Source organism: Lynx rufus, unplaced genomic scaffold, assembly GCF_022079265.1.
Source record: "Lynx rufus isolate CCGP_SWC_20201006 ecotype Redwood Valley unplaced genomic scaffold, mLynRuf1.p SCAF_3, whole genome shotgun sequence".
Taxonomy (NCBI): Eukaryota; Metazoa; Chordata; class Mammalia; order Carnivora; family Felidae; genus Lynx; species Lynx rufus.
In genome coordinates this window covers 21,161,223-21,176,352 of record NW_025814845.1, presented here as the reverse complement: position 1 = coordinate 21,176,352, position 15,130 = coordinate 21,161,223, and the positions used below count along the sequence as shown (strand labels likewise).

Sequence of the window (15,130 nt, the reverse complement as noted above, 5' to 3'; positions counted from 1 at the left end):
GTTAATCCTCAAACTCTTGATTTCAGCTCAGGTCGTGATCTCACGGTTTGAGTTTGAGCCCCCAGTTGGACTCTGCTCAGACAGCACAAAGCCTGCTTGGGATTATCTCTCCCTCTCTCTCTGCCCGTCTCTGCTCACTCACTCTCTCACTCTCACAATAAATAAATAAGCATTAAAAAAAAAGAAATAAAATAAATTGATTTGATGAGATACTTAAATTTATATAGAACCGCCATTTGATATGAGGCTTCACAAAAATTCTCACTATCTTAAAAATTGTATTCCACTATTTATTACATAAAAAATCAGTGACACGAAGAAAATGCCATGCACGGTCATAATTTTTTCTAGAAATATGTATGTAAGTATGTATAAGACTAGGCAAAAATGAGAATTATATGTAGTAAAATGTCGACATTGGTGAACTGATGAAGCTATTTGATTGTTTTCCATGCGTCTTCCATTTTTATCATTTGCGTTCTCTAAACTGCTTTTTTGCAATAAACATTAATTGCTTTTATCATAAGAAAATAGAGGGTCACCTTGGTGGCTCAGTTGATTAGGAGACCAACTCTTGTTTTCAACTCAGGTCATAATCCCAGGGTAGCGGGTTTGAGCCCAGTATCGCATAGCATGGAGCCTGTTTAATATTCTCTCTCTCTCTCTCTCTCTCTTTCTCTGCCCCCATCCCTGCCCTGCTCACGCACGCTCTTGCTCTCTAAAATAAGCATTAAACAAAAACAAACAAACAAACAAACAAAAAAAGAAAATAGGAAAGAACAGCTTTACTACCAAATATGAGAGAGGTCAAAATGAAACAATCCAGAAACAATTCCATTGAGATGCAATTGTGAAAACTATATATAATTGTTGAAAATCGACTTTGTTCCCTAAAATAACAGGTTTATATGGTGTTTTCACTTAAGCCCCCTGTCTTTGTCTTCGGTACTATGTCTTTGTAATATCATATTATGCAACATAATTTTGAACTGTGCTCTTTAAGGAACACTTGTGGAAGGAAGCTAATTTTTCAGCACTGAGAAAATATTTGAGAAATCCAAGGTTTTTCTGCCTTTGTCATGAATAGAAAATTTTCTTGAGGGTGCTCATGTTGAATTAAAATTCACCTCAGGCTGCTTCTGTCTATGACTGCAATTTGATACTGCTGTATGGGACTCTTTTTATTGATTTCTCTTGCTTGGAGCTACCAAAAATTAAGGTTGCCAAGTGTTTAGGGAGCAATCCTATTGGAGAGGTGGAGTCTTAGTTCAGAGGGTAAAAAGCAGTTTTGACTAGTAACTTTTGGTTGTTTCTTTTTTTTTTTTTTTCCTGAAAGCGAACATTGTCAAATCTGCTAGTGGATGTCACCTATTGACGAAAGGGATAGAAATAGTCATTTTGTGGTTTATTTGTAGGTTTTGGTAATAATGTTTTTAACTTCAATTTTCATCAGTTTCCTTTCAAAATATCAGCTGCCGGGGCTGATGTTAGCTGTTCAGTTCTTCTTTTATTTCAATATTTATTTGGGGGATTGCACAAGCTGGGGAGGGGCAGAGAGAGGACAGAAGATCTGAATTAGGCTCTGTGCTGACAGGCTGACTGCAGCGATTCCAACGTGGGGCTCGAACTCACAAACTATGCGATCATGACCTAAGCTGAAGTCTGACGCTCAACCAACTGGGTCACCCAGGTGCACCTAGCTGTTGGGTTCTTCTAACTAGCAGTGGAGCAGAATTGGTCTGACAGTGATTGGGCTGGTTTCTAATAGAAAGAATTATTGACAAAGATACTGAATCAGGTGTTCGATTCGGCAGCACATATACTAAAATTGGAACGATACAGAGATTAGCACGGCCCCTCTGCAAGGATGACACACAAATTCGTGAAGCGAATTTTTAGCATTGCTAGGAATTCACCCAAGGGATACAGGAGTACTGATGCATAGGGACACTTGTACCCCAATGTTTATAGCAGCACTCTCAACAATAGCCAAATTGTGGAAAGAGCCTAAATGTCCATCAACTGATGAATGGATAAAGAAATTGTGGTTTATATACACAATGGAGTACTACGTGGCAATGAGAAAGAATGAAATATGGCCTTTTGTAGCAATGTGGATGGAACTGGAGAGTGTGATGCTAAGTGAAATAAGCCACACAGAGAAAGACAGATACCACATGGTTTCACTCTTATGTGGATCCTGAGAAACTTAACAGAAACCCATGGGGGAGGGGAAGGAAAAAAAAAAGTTAGAGAGGGAGGGAGCCAAACCATAAGAGACTCTTAAAAACTGAGAATAAACTAAGGTTGATGAGGGGTGGGAGGGAGGCGAAAGGGGGTGATGGGCATTGAGGAGGGCACCCGTTGGGATGAGCACTGGGTGTTGTATGGAAACCAATTTGACAATAAATTTCATAATAAAAAAAGGAAAAAAAATAAAGCTACATTTGTGGTAAAAAAAAAAAAAAAAGATACTGAATCAGCTGAATATTCCATACATGCTTTTGCATATCTTATTTCATTAAATGTCATTATTTTTTGCCATAGATATATCTCTATCTATCTATGTATCTATCATCATCTATCATCTAATGGTTGTCTGAGTTTTCCTGTAATAAGAAAATGGTGTGCACTTTATTTTCAAAATAAACATAGAAGTATTTTGGATAAAGTATGTATTAGTCATAATTCATTATATTAGAATGTGTTAATGTAATATTTTGTTAAAATAACTGAAATTTTATTTATCGTATGTTGGCTATGGCAGGGTTATGGTGGTGAATATGATTGTGTTAATTTTTACCACGATTCTATGGCTAGGTTTCCATACCTGGTTCTATGTGACTAATAAAGCCATTCAATATTAATTACCACCACAGCATTCTGTTTCAGTAAATAAACCTCATTTCTGTAATTAGGTTTACATTAAAAATGGAATTTGTAAATTACTATACATGTTTTCTATTACTGTGATTCTTCCAATTAATTCAATAATTAATTTTTTTATACCAGTTGTTTAAACGTGGTTATTTGTGAAGCAATGCTTGTCAAGGATTCTGTAATGGTCATATTTTAAATAAAAAGAAAATAAGTCGGGGCGCCTGGGTGGCTCAGTTGGTTAAGTGTCTGACTCTTGATTTCCGCTCAGGTCATGATCTCACAGTTCTTAGTTCAAGTCCTGCATGGGTCTCTGTGCTGACAGCACGGAGCCTGCTTGGGATTCTCTCTCTCCTTCCCTCTCTCTCTGCCTCACCCCCAAAATTGTGCCCTCATTCTCTCTCTCTCTCTCAAAATGAATAAATAAACTTTAAAATAATATTTTTAAAAATTAAATAAATAACTAATAAAAAATAAATAATTCAACAATTCTAAGACACACACAGAGTAAATATATCCATATTTCCCTCCTCCCAATCTGTCCTTTCTCCTATATCTTTGACACTAATCAAAGTACAAAATATTCTGTGTACACAGAGTTAGTAGCTAAATTATACACCATTCTTAACTGTGGAGTGGAGAGTAAATGGGTCCTTGAGAAAGTACACCGAATATAAAATGTTTGTAACATTTCATTGTTTCCTCTTCACCTCTGATATAATTCAAAAAGGAGTCGTAGATAATAAAAGCCCACTTTGCTCCGCACAAAACATGACGGATGCATTTATCACCCGTATTTCAGGACCGGATGAGACACGATCTTGCTCAAAGGTTTAGCGACTGCAGCAATGTCAACATGACTGCTATGCTGTGAGATAGATTTACTATTAATCCGGATATACTATATTGCGAGTGTGTGCTGAGGGGTAACTCTGACTGGGTAATTAAAACTCCATACTGTGTAAAAGTTTTAAAAAATGAGGATCACTCCTCGACTTTTACGTTGTTTTCTGACAGTGTGCAGATAACTTCAGACACCCGCTCAAACTGCCAGAAGGATATATATTTCCTTTCAGTGCAACCCCAGAGAAAGATAAAAACTTGCTTTGAGCATCACACTTATGTGCCAGTCCTTGAGTCGGATAGGCAGGGGTAGCAAGACATGTTAGCTGAAAGTAGCGATCCGGCGTATCTCCAAACATGATGTCCCATTTATGTTCAAAATGATGTGGATGGAATCAATTAGGAGAAACAAGTGAGTTCCAAGACACATGTTGAAAAAGCTGCGGAGTTGCTTAGTAACCTGATGTTGTACTTCATTTCCCAACAGAGCTGTAAAGGCTGTCAGAGTTGGTAATGGAGCACTTAAATGAATCAAATCTCATGTGCTCTGACAAGAACATGCCCATATTAACTACGTCAGGCCCTCCCTGTCAGAAGTGAACATACGTGGTCAGTAAAACGCGTAGCATGACAGCGATCAGGGGACATGACTTCAAGTGGTGCTTCGACATAAAAACCCTGCTTATTTTCTTTACGTGCCTTGTGTTGCCATAAATCATTGGGCCGTGTTATCTACCATTACTCGGGAGAAACCTTCATTCGAGTGCATCGTCTTGCCATGCCACTTGCCATTCACAGGATTTTCTCGGGCAGAACTGACTGCTCTCGACACCTTGAACGCTTTGCATTTTAGGATTTCACACGTGAAGTCATAAGCAATGTTGCTTCTCCTTCACCTTGGCCAGGCAGGCAGCCACCTACTCACATAAATGATATCCTTATGGAGAAATTATACTTATCCAATACTTGAAATAATGTGAATATATCCTCTGCAGAGAAAACCAAGCCCATGCACATAAACTACACTATACATATCATAGTATTTTTAAATGTATTATTTATGAACATTTGAACCAAGGATCTAGAACAGCCTATCTATTTTTGCTTTGAATTTATAAACTCTTAATCCTTTATTCTAATTTGCCAGAAAGGAAAAACAATTATTGGTTGCCATTGGGATTTGTGTCTTTGGAGGCAACGGAACAAAAGGAAAGTAGAGACACATTAACTGACTACCTTTATTCGTAAAAACTCATATGACAGGTCTTGATTTTCAAGTTAAAGATCTAAGGAGAAGAAAATCCCCTATTATCTCCTCTTCAAAGTTATTTGACACATATCATTAAATTATTAATTCTTGTATCATCTTTGTGAGAAATATTGGGAGCAATCATTATTTTTCTAAGTAGGAGATTTCACAAATTTCTGGTTAATTGGCAAGCATGTCTATGTGAATCTTGGGAAAACCATAAGGGATCACATGTAATGTTATATTGGAAGATTTTATAAATAGATCCTATCATCAATTATCTGGTAATAACTGTGAATAAATTTAGTAAAAACGTAGTGAGACAACTTTATTTATTTATGTTCAACATCCCTGACTATGTTTGGACCCATTTCCAACAGTTTTCAAACTTAGACTTTAAGACTAGAAAAGTACCAGTAATATAGCTTTCATCAAGACACATGGAATTAACATATAAGGACATTTCTCCTACAGGTAATCCTTTGAAAAAAGAAGACAGGTAAAGCAAGAAATCAAGAGAGAATCACAAATCCCAGCTTTCTCTAGGGTTGTTGCTTCATATTATGATCATCCTTGAAAAAAAAAAAAAGAAAAGAAAATCACACTTCAAATCAACAGATAAAAATAATGCTTAACAATGATTTTATTTTTATTATCCTTTGAACATCAAAAATGCAAAAGCTACTGAGGCATTAATTGCCACACCAGAAGGTCAAGGTCATTGCAGCCCAACAGTCTAGAAATTATCGATTCTGACATCATTACAGTCTCATTCTCACTGTGATGGAAAAGCATGTTGTAATGTTATACAGTCTATCAATAAACTTTGCAACTCACTAGTAATTCTTGTATGTTGGCCTACTGCAAGTATTCAGTTTGACCATCTGACCTCAGAGCATATTTTCATTCAACCTGTAAGACCAGAATGAGCGGAAACCCTTCCATTGGTTGCTCTATTAAAAAGCACCAAAAAGAAAACACCCTTTACCCATCTGCAAATACATAATAAGTACCCTGTCATGAAATATGGACACATGACTTTCTGAGTCATCAGCTAAAGAATTGAATTACTCTGGGGGCGCCTGGGTGGCTCAGTCGGTTAGGTGTCCTGGCTTCAGCTCAGGTCATGATCTCACGGTCCATGAGTTCGAGCCCCGCGTCGGGCTCTGTGCTGACAGCTCAGAGTCTGGAACCTGCTTCCAATTCTGTGTCTCCCTCTCTCTGCCCCTCCCCCACTCACATGCTGTCTCACTCTCTCTCTCTCTCAAAAATAAATAAACATTATAAAAAAAGAATTAAGCTACTTTGTCACAGTTAGACTCCAAATATGAATATGAAAGTTTTAGAATTAAGTATTAAGTTTGAAGATTGAACAGTTGTTAGCCAACTGCTGAAGGGAAACAAACTGATAATCTGTTGTCCCCTCCAGTTTACAGGTTGACTTGGCCTCAGCCCAATAAAAAAGAGAGGCACATATAGACTCTTTTTTATTTCTTTCTTCAAGAAATCCAATCACGCTGGCCTTTTAGTGTGTAACAGCCAATAGATGGAGTGTTTAATCCCACAATCATAGGGCATGAATTTCCTTTTCCGGTAGATTTTTTTGTTCTCCAATTTCTTCGAAGGAAATGCTCTTTTTCCCTCCCTCAATTCTTCCATCATGAGCTGAAACATCGGTAATAGATTCCAGGAGATGTGGGATTTGTTCTAGACTGCTTTCACATGTAGATATGATGAGATGTTTTCATAAAAGTAATATCTGTTGCATTTATAGTGCACCATATACTGTTAACATTGATTATTTTCAACTTTATATAAAGCACACAGAGCTGGTTGTTTTAAATGCCACTTTACAAAAGCAGGGCCCATAGCTTTGCGAGTTTAGCTGACATTTCCAAGGCCTCAGAGTTAGTAACCATGGAGGTAGAATTGTTACTCTTATCTGTCTGACAGCAAAAGTGCATGTCTCTCCTTAGTGTCAGGCTGCCCCTCTTGGGGGGAAAAATTGGAAAGAAAAGGGCATTGTTAGTAAATGCACAAGGTGTGGGAAGGTTGCTTCCTCAATGTATGTTATTTATTTATTTATTTATTTATTTATTTATTTATTTTTAGAGAGAGAAAAAGAGAGGGACAGTGCCAGCAGGGTAGAGGAGTAGAGTGAGAGAGAGAGAGAATCTTAAGCAGGCTCCACATTCAAGATGAAGCCTGTCTCAGGGCTGCATTCCACAACCCTGGGATGATGAGCTGAGCCAAAATCAAGAGTCAGCCTCTCAACCAACTGAACTACCCAGGTGCCCCAATGTGTGTCATTTCTAATGAAAGAATAAAGCTAGAGTATTTTCATCATATGTGTTTATGTTACATTACATTTGACTAAATGATCTGAACTTGATTTTAGTAAGCTATTATTTCCTTCTCTGGAAATGGCAATGGCTTCTAAATCATGGATCTGTGGTGAGAATTTGAAGAAATAACAAATACAAATAATTAGCACAGTGCCTGGCAAAAAGGAAATGTTTATAGAATTTTAAACATGATTATAATTATGTTTACCTCTGGAGTCAGTCACGGTAGTTTTGAGAGGCTCAATGTGGATTCAGAGGACAAGATCCTTATCAGCTGCCAGTAGTTACCCCTGTTTTGCCCCACTTACTTTAATGTCTGCACACATGGTCTATGAAGAAATTTGAGATTCAAGGAGGTTAAGTGACATTTGGAAGACCATGTATGTTGTAGAAAAGAGTTTTTTTTTTTTTTTCAATCCCAAATCTCTGGATTCACAAGTCACCCAGAAAACATCTTAGCTTTCCTACATTAGTTTACTAATTATCCCAAATGTTATTTTGTGTAAAGAAAAACCTTGAATGGAATTCCTAAAAAGAAAAAGAAAAAGTTGTATATCAGTTCAGAATATTTGTCATATACCTTTTTTTTGAGAATTAAAGTAGAAAAAGAAGAGACATACAATACAGAGAATTACAGCTCTATGTGTCTTTTCTCAAATCTTTATTTTTTTTTTTTAATTTTTAAAAAAATTTTTTTCAACGTTTTTTTTTATTTATTTTTGGGACAGAGAGAGACAGAGCATGAACGGGGGAGGGGCAGAGAGAGAGGGAGACACAGAATGGGAAACAGGCTCCAGGCTCCGAGCCATCAGCCCAGAGCCTGACGCGGGACTCGAACTCACGGACCGCGAGATCGTGACCTGCCTGAAGTCGGACGCTTAACCGACTGCGCCACCCAGGCGCCCCTCAAATCTTTATTTTTAAGAACCAATGCCAGTAGATGGAAAAGTTCAATATGTAGAGAAAAGAAAATTTAAAAACCTGCATCCCGTAAAAATCAGAATTGGTGTGAATATGAAATTATAAAATATAGCTGTGTTTATTGAATAAAGCAGAAGACATAAATATAGTTTGATTAATTATTTTTGCATATATATATATATATATATATATATAATTTTTTTTTTTTAAGTAGGCTTCATACCCAGCGTGGATCCGAATACAGGACTTGAACTCACAACTATGAGATCAAAACTTAATCTGAGCCAAAGCATAAGAGACTCTTAAAAACTGAGAACAAACTGGGGCGCCTGGGTGGCTCAGTCGGTTGAGCGACTGACTTCGGTTCAGGTCATGATCTCACGGTTTGTGAGTTCGAGCCCCGCGTCGGGCTCTGTGCTGACAGCTCAGAGCCTGGAGCCTGTTTCTGATTCTGTGTCTCCCTCTCTCTCTGTCCCTCCCCTGCTCATGCTCTGTCTCTGTCTCAGAAATAAATAAATATAAAAAAAACTGAGAACAAACTGAGGCTTGATGGGGGGTGGGGAGGCGTAGGTGATGGGCATTGAGGAGGGCATCTTTTGGGATGAGCACTGAGTGTTGTATGGAAACCAATTTGACAATAAATTTCATATATTAAAAAAGTAAAATAAAAAAAGAATTAAAATGGAACAAACCTACAAAAAAAAAAAAAGAAAAAAAAAAACTTGATCTGAGATCAAGAGTCGGATGCTTAACCAACTGAGCCAGCCAGGTGCCCCTACCTAAATTTCTTATATATGGGCATATAAAATGCACCTAGAGAACTTCATGACAATATATTAGGAAAAAGTAGCTCCTCAGCTGATAAAGAATTGGATGAATTACTAATATGACGAAAGACTAAAAGGTAAGATGAGGAAAAGAATAGCAATCCTATACACCCCTATATTCTGACAAATGTTGCTTTGTAGATACATGAATATTATTTTGAGTTTGGGATTGTCCTAGAGGAGGTCATAGCAACACTGAGTGGAATCCAGGCTTGTAATGTATTTTGTTCAGTGCCAAATATACATATAAAAAGCAAAACATGATAGATATTTTTCTGTTAAAGTTTAATGTTTTGATTACAGAGTCATTAATTATACTAGGCAAATGAGTCTGACTTGAAATAATTAGCAAAGATTTTATTTCTAATATGCAGCTCCATGGTGTCATTCATCTCAAAAGTCATCAAGTATGGATATTAGGTCGTGAAATGCAGGTTCTGTTAAATCTAGTATTAATAGGACTAATTATATAATTTGTCTATATTAACTTTGATTTATACCAAAGTATATGAATTTATATTCTTTTTAAAATGTTACATTATCCATTCATGCCAAAGTTATAATAACTCTGTTGGTTTCAAGCTTGTTTAAATACTTAAGTGTATGCTTGTTCTTACATTTTTATATGTGAAATTTTGTGAATTCAAAGCTGAATCTAGTCTTGATCTTCCAGAAAAAAAAATCCATTTTTCTTTATTATTTTCCAAAATTCTTGTTTTAGGAATCCTGAGAATGTTCATTCCTTTAAATGTACTATTTCCAAATGTGTGTGTGTACATGTACATGAGAGAGAGTGAGAGAGACAGAGAGAGAGAGACAGTTGGTTTTGTTCCTTATCTCTTCTTTCTTTCTCTCCATATTTACATGTGTTTGTGTATAAGGACTCCATATGTCTTCTAATGTTAAAATAGGATGTTAACAATTACAAATATTGTTATTTGTTCCTTTACTTATTAATAATAAATATAGTATAAATATAAAAGAATAATATAAATAAATGTGAGTTGTACAACACAAAGAACCAAATGCAACTGGAAAAATTACAGTTGCTGTCATTAGGATACCTGAACAGCTTTAACTTTGAAGTCACCAAGTAGGAAGGCAAAGAAAGTATTTAAAGTCCATAGTTACAAAGAACCACCAAGAAGATCTTGGCCTATACAATGTTATTTAATTTAATTGCATATTTGTGTTTTCCAAGCCCAGCACTGCATATTTATGATTTCTACAAAACACAAAGCCATGAAATTGTTGGTTTTGTCCATTCTAATCATTAGTGATTGGTATGATTAAAAGATTATAAACAAAACCTAAAATTTAAATTCTGTTATAGAAAATATTATGTCTCTATAATATAATGGTAATGATATAGATGATATTATGCCTCTCTAGTGAAAATGAACCATGAGTTATGAAAAATATCTGTTTGTGGGGCTCCTGGGGACTAAAGAGTCGTTTAAGCCTCTGACTCTTGATTTGGGCTCAGGTCATGATCTCACGGTTCATGAGTAAATAAATAAACTTTACATTTTTTTAATTTATTTTTGAGAGAGAGACAGAGCACAAGTCGGGGAGGGACAGAGAGAGAGGGAGACACAGAACCGGAAGCACGCTCCAGGCTCTGAGCTGACAGCACAGAGCCTGACGCGGGGCTCGAACTCAAAAATGGTGAGATCATGACCTGAGCCCAAGTCGGACACTTAACCAACTGATCCACCCAGGCATCCCTAAGTAAATAAACTTTAAAAAATCTGGTTAATTTGTCTACACCATGCCACAGTCAGTAGAGATTTTCATCTTTTTATAACCATTCAATTTCTTAATGATTTTGATTTGATCTATTAGAACTTTTGGTATTTCTATTGCAGTCAATCTTTTTGGAATATTTTAAAGCTAAATTCCCAAAGTTGTAAAATATTTATTATTCCTTCTTATATTAAATATTTACAGTTTAACCTACACATATATATGTACATGTCTATCATTGTAGTTTTTTTGTTTGTTTGTTTGTTTTTTGTTTGTTGTTGTTGTTGTTGTTAGGCCACTTAGTATTAGGATGATATTTCCTAATGTTTGTTATGACATAGCCAGTAAGATAAAAAGAATTTATTCTCAGGACTTCTGACATCTACTTTCCACTGAGTACCTCTTTAGTCTATTTACTGTAGCTACTCCTAGCTTGTAACCTATGTTTGTTTATATAACATTCTTTTTTATATACTGTCCTCTTGTATATACTGTGATTTTATATAGGCTATAAAACTTAAAATACTATGAAGACGGGGGATAACAACATTTCAGTCTTCCTGTGTTTCTCTTTACTCTCATGCCATCAAATTCACACAACACATCTGACACCGGATTATCTTTTTTTTTTTTTTTTCTCCCACACTCAGCAATTCTTCAAGCTCAACTGAGTGACCTACAACCTAACCCAATTCTGACATTATCTGCCTGGAGATAGCATCAGACCCCACAGCTAAGAGAAGGCTCAGTCCCACTAAATCACCTTTTCTCCCTCACAGACTTCAGATGCCAATCACAAGTACAGTTTTATGTTTCTGACCAATGGCCATAAATCAGAGGTTCCCATGACCTGCTCTTTTGGTTCAATTAACATGCTGGACTAGTTCACAGAACTCAAGAAAAATAGTTTACTTACGATTTATAGGTTCATTATTAGAAGATATGATAAAGGATACAGATGAATATCCGGAGGCAACAGGGGCATAGGACAAGGTATGTGGTAAGGAGCACAGAGCTTCCTAGCCTTATCTGAGCATGACATCTCCCAACACCTCTATGTATTTGCCAGCCTGGAAATTCTGAAATGTATACTTTTGAAATTTTAATGGAGGGAGGGTTCATCATATAGGCACGATCTAACATTGACTCCATTTCCAGCCCTTCCTCCTTCTCTGGACAATGGGAGATGGGCTAAAAATTCCAAGCTTCTAACCCTGGCTGAGTCTTTCTGGTGACCAGCCCCCACCTAGAGACCTTACCCATTCCACTCCACCCCACCCCCTCCAGAGTCAGCTCATTAGAACAAAAAACACTAATATCATTCAGAAAATTCCAAGAGATTTAGGAGCTCTGTGTCAGAAACTAGGGCCAAAGATCAAATTTTAGAACAAAAAATGTTGTTAGTGCCCTTATCCCTTGAGAATTTATAACGGTTTCCAGAACCCTGTGTCAAGAACTGGGGGGTGGGGGCGCTTGGGTGACTCAGTCAGTTAAGCATCCGACTTTGGATCAGGTCATGATCTCACAGTTGGTGAATTCTAGTCCACATTGGGCTCTATGCTGACAACTCTAAGCCTGGAGCTTGCTTCAGATTCTGTGTCTCCCTCTCTGTTTGCCCCTGTCCTGCTCACAGTCTCTCTCTCTCTTAAAACAAGCATTAAAAAGAAAAGAAAAGAACTGAGAGCAGGAACCAATACATATATATCCTATTATTTCACAACAAGATACCTATAAAGTAATATTTCCTAAAGGAAGTGAGTGAATTGTAAAGTTGTTTACTGTTCCTTTTCACAATGTGCAGTGTGTGTATGTGTGTGTGTGTCTGTATGTGTAAAGCTTACAGAATATAGGTCGTTCTAAGAATTTTCAAAAATGTTAGTATATTAATTAATGAAGTCCTGGCCAAATTTCTTGGAGGAGTTTCCCAGTAGAAATTCAGAACATGAGTTCAATAAAAGACTTCTTACTAGCCAGAAAATTAAGCTTCATCATTATTCAAGGGTGTAAGAAACCTAAACAGGGATAATTTGTTGTTAGATCACCATTATGAAACTTACCTCTGAATTTACCATTGACTTGCCAAATTGAAATACAATTGGAGATACTTGTCATGCAATGTCCAGAATTGAAAGGACTCTGTCTCTATAGCCAAGATGTTAGGAGGATTTTCTTCCTTATCCCTCTTTATCTCTGTGACAACACTTTCTCCAGCTTCAAGGTGTAATCTCTTTCCCTTCCTCTCTCTCTCCTCTCTCAGCTCCTCTCCGTTTCTTCCATCCGTGTGCGATGTGTAAGTGTGTGTGTATGCAACAACCACATATATTTCATCACTCTTACTAACTAGGAGTTAAATAAATATCTGCTGGATAAATAGACCTTGTAATTATTATGAAATATTTCACCACCAAAGATATTATTATATGACAGATGCTTCTTTTTACTGTCCCAGAATTGGTAATTTTGAGTAAATTATTTACTCCTAGAATTAGGTTGCCATAAAAATCTATATCAGATCATTACTAGGGGTTCTTTATTAGCAAGTATATTTATGTGTTAGAAAAGTAAACACGAAGAGAAAAATCTTAGTATAGATATTTATAACTGTATTATAAAATTAATAAATAAAATTAGACAAGTGATTTGTTAATTTTTTCATTAAAGCCAATGAGTAGAAAGAAAATGATTTCTGATAATAGTCTAACTTTTAAATTTAAAAAAAATACAAGATGAGAATAATTTTGAGAACAATATGCTTCCCCCATTATTCTTTTAATCCTTATATAATTTTATCTCTTATTATTTAGATTAGCCTTTGCTTAAGTGTTTCCTACTTTTCATAAATGTTGATATTTTTCCACCTATCCAGAAAAAGTGGCAATTGCAAAGTCAACCAATAGATGGTGCTAACCATGGCATCTTCTAAAACACTGACAAGTCTGTTAAAAGCTTGAGCTTTGTTGAAATGGATTTAGTCAGCTTTTAGTGAGTGTCATAATAACCTCCGTGTAATGCGTATCTTAAATGAGCGGTCGTAGAATGTGTTCTAAAACTCATCAAGTTTTATTGGGAACCTGATAGGTTTTATTTTCGGCTGTACAGATACAGTGAATCACAGGGAGCAGAGTAGGAAAAAAGTTCAATGAGAATTCAACCTTGAATCTTTTTGCTCATTGGAAGACCCAATTAGAAAAAAAAAAAAAAAACATATATTAGATTTATATAGTGTCTTTTCTCCATAAACCTAAAGTGATATATACAGTACCTATTAAAACAAACAACAGCCTTTGAAAGGTTAACCAGAACTCTGAACTAAAGAGGCAGATCAAGAAATTGGCTTGCTTAAATTAATCCAGGGGAAAATATCAGTAGATACTATGGAATATCATTATAGTGAAAGAAATAAACTAATGTGGTTGAATGAAGATTTAGGAAAGAATTTGGTGTTTCAGAGCAACACAAACTTGGAAAGGTTTCTAGCTGCCACTGTTCTATTATTCCTGCCCTAAGCATGATTCACTGACATCCTGTAATATCCATGTGAATCAATAGATTTCAAACATCTTTCCGAGACATACTTATTTAAAAATTGTGTGACTTCCTCTCCAAAGCAAGGAGTTAAAAGCAAAGATGAACTGTTGGGTCCTCATGAAGATAAGAAGCTCTGCACTGCAAAGGAAACAATCAACACAACTAAAAGGCAACTGAGGGAATGAGAAAAGGTATTTGCAAATGACATATCGGATAAAGGGTTAGTATCCAAAATACTACTTGGCAATAAGAAAGAATGAAGTCATTCCATTTGCAGCAACATGGATGGAACTGGAAGGTACTATGCTGAGCGAAATAAGTCAGTCAGACATGGACAGATATCACATGTTTTCGCTCATATGTTTATTTTGAGAAACTTAAGAGAAGATCATGGGGGGAGGGAAGGAGAAAAAAAATAGTTACAAGCAGAGAGGGAGGGAGGCAAGCCGTAAGAGACTCTTAAATGCAGAGAACAAACTGAAGGTTGATGAGGGGGGTGGGGAGAGGGGCAAATGGGTGTTGGGCATTGAAGAGGGCACTTGAGATGAGCATAGGGTGTTGTAGGTAAGCGATGAGCCACGGGATCTACTCTGAAAACCAAGAGCACACTGTACACATTGCATGTTAGCCAATTTAACAATTAATTATATTTTTAAAAATTGTGTGATTTTGCACAAAATAGTACTCTTTTTCGATACATGGGAACATGTATTGTGAAAGTTGAGGCACCAATTTCAGAGACATTGGCTTAATTTTGAATAAAAGGATTGGATCAACTTAGAATGAACTAACTC

The 15,130-nt window shown here is 36.4% G+C and overlaps 1 pseudogene; it reads left to right on the top strand.

Moving 5' to 3' along the window:
- The first annotated feature begins 1,798 nt into the window (after positions 1–1,798).
- LOC124521399 (uncharacterized) lies at positions 1,799–1,897 on the top strand (annotated as a pseudogene).
- The last annotated feature ends 13,233 nt before the right edge of the window (positions 1,898–15,130 follow it).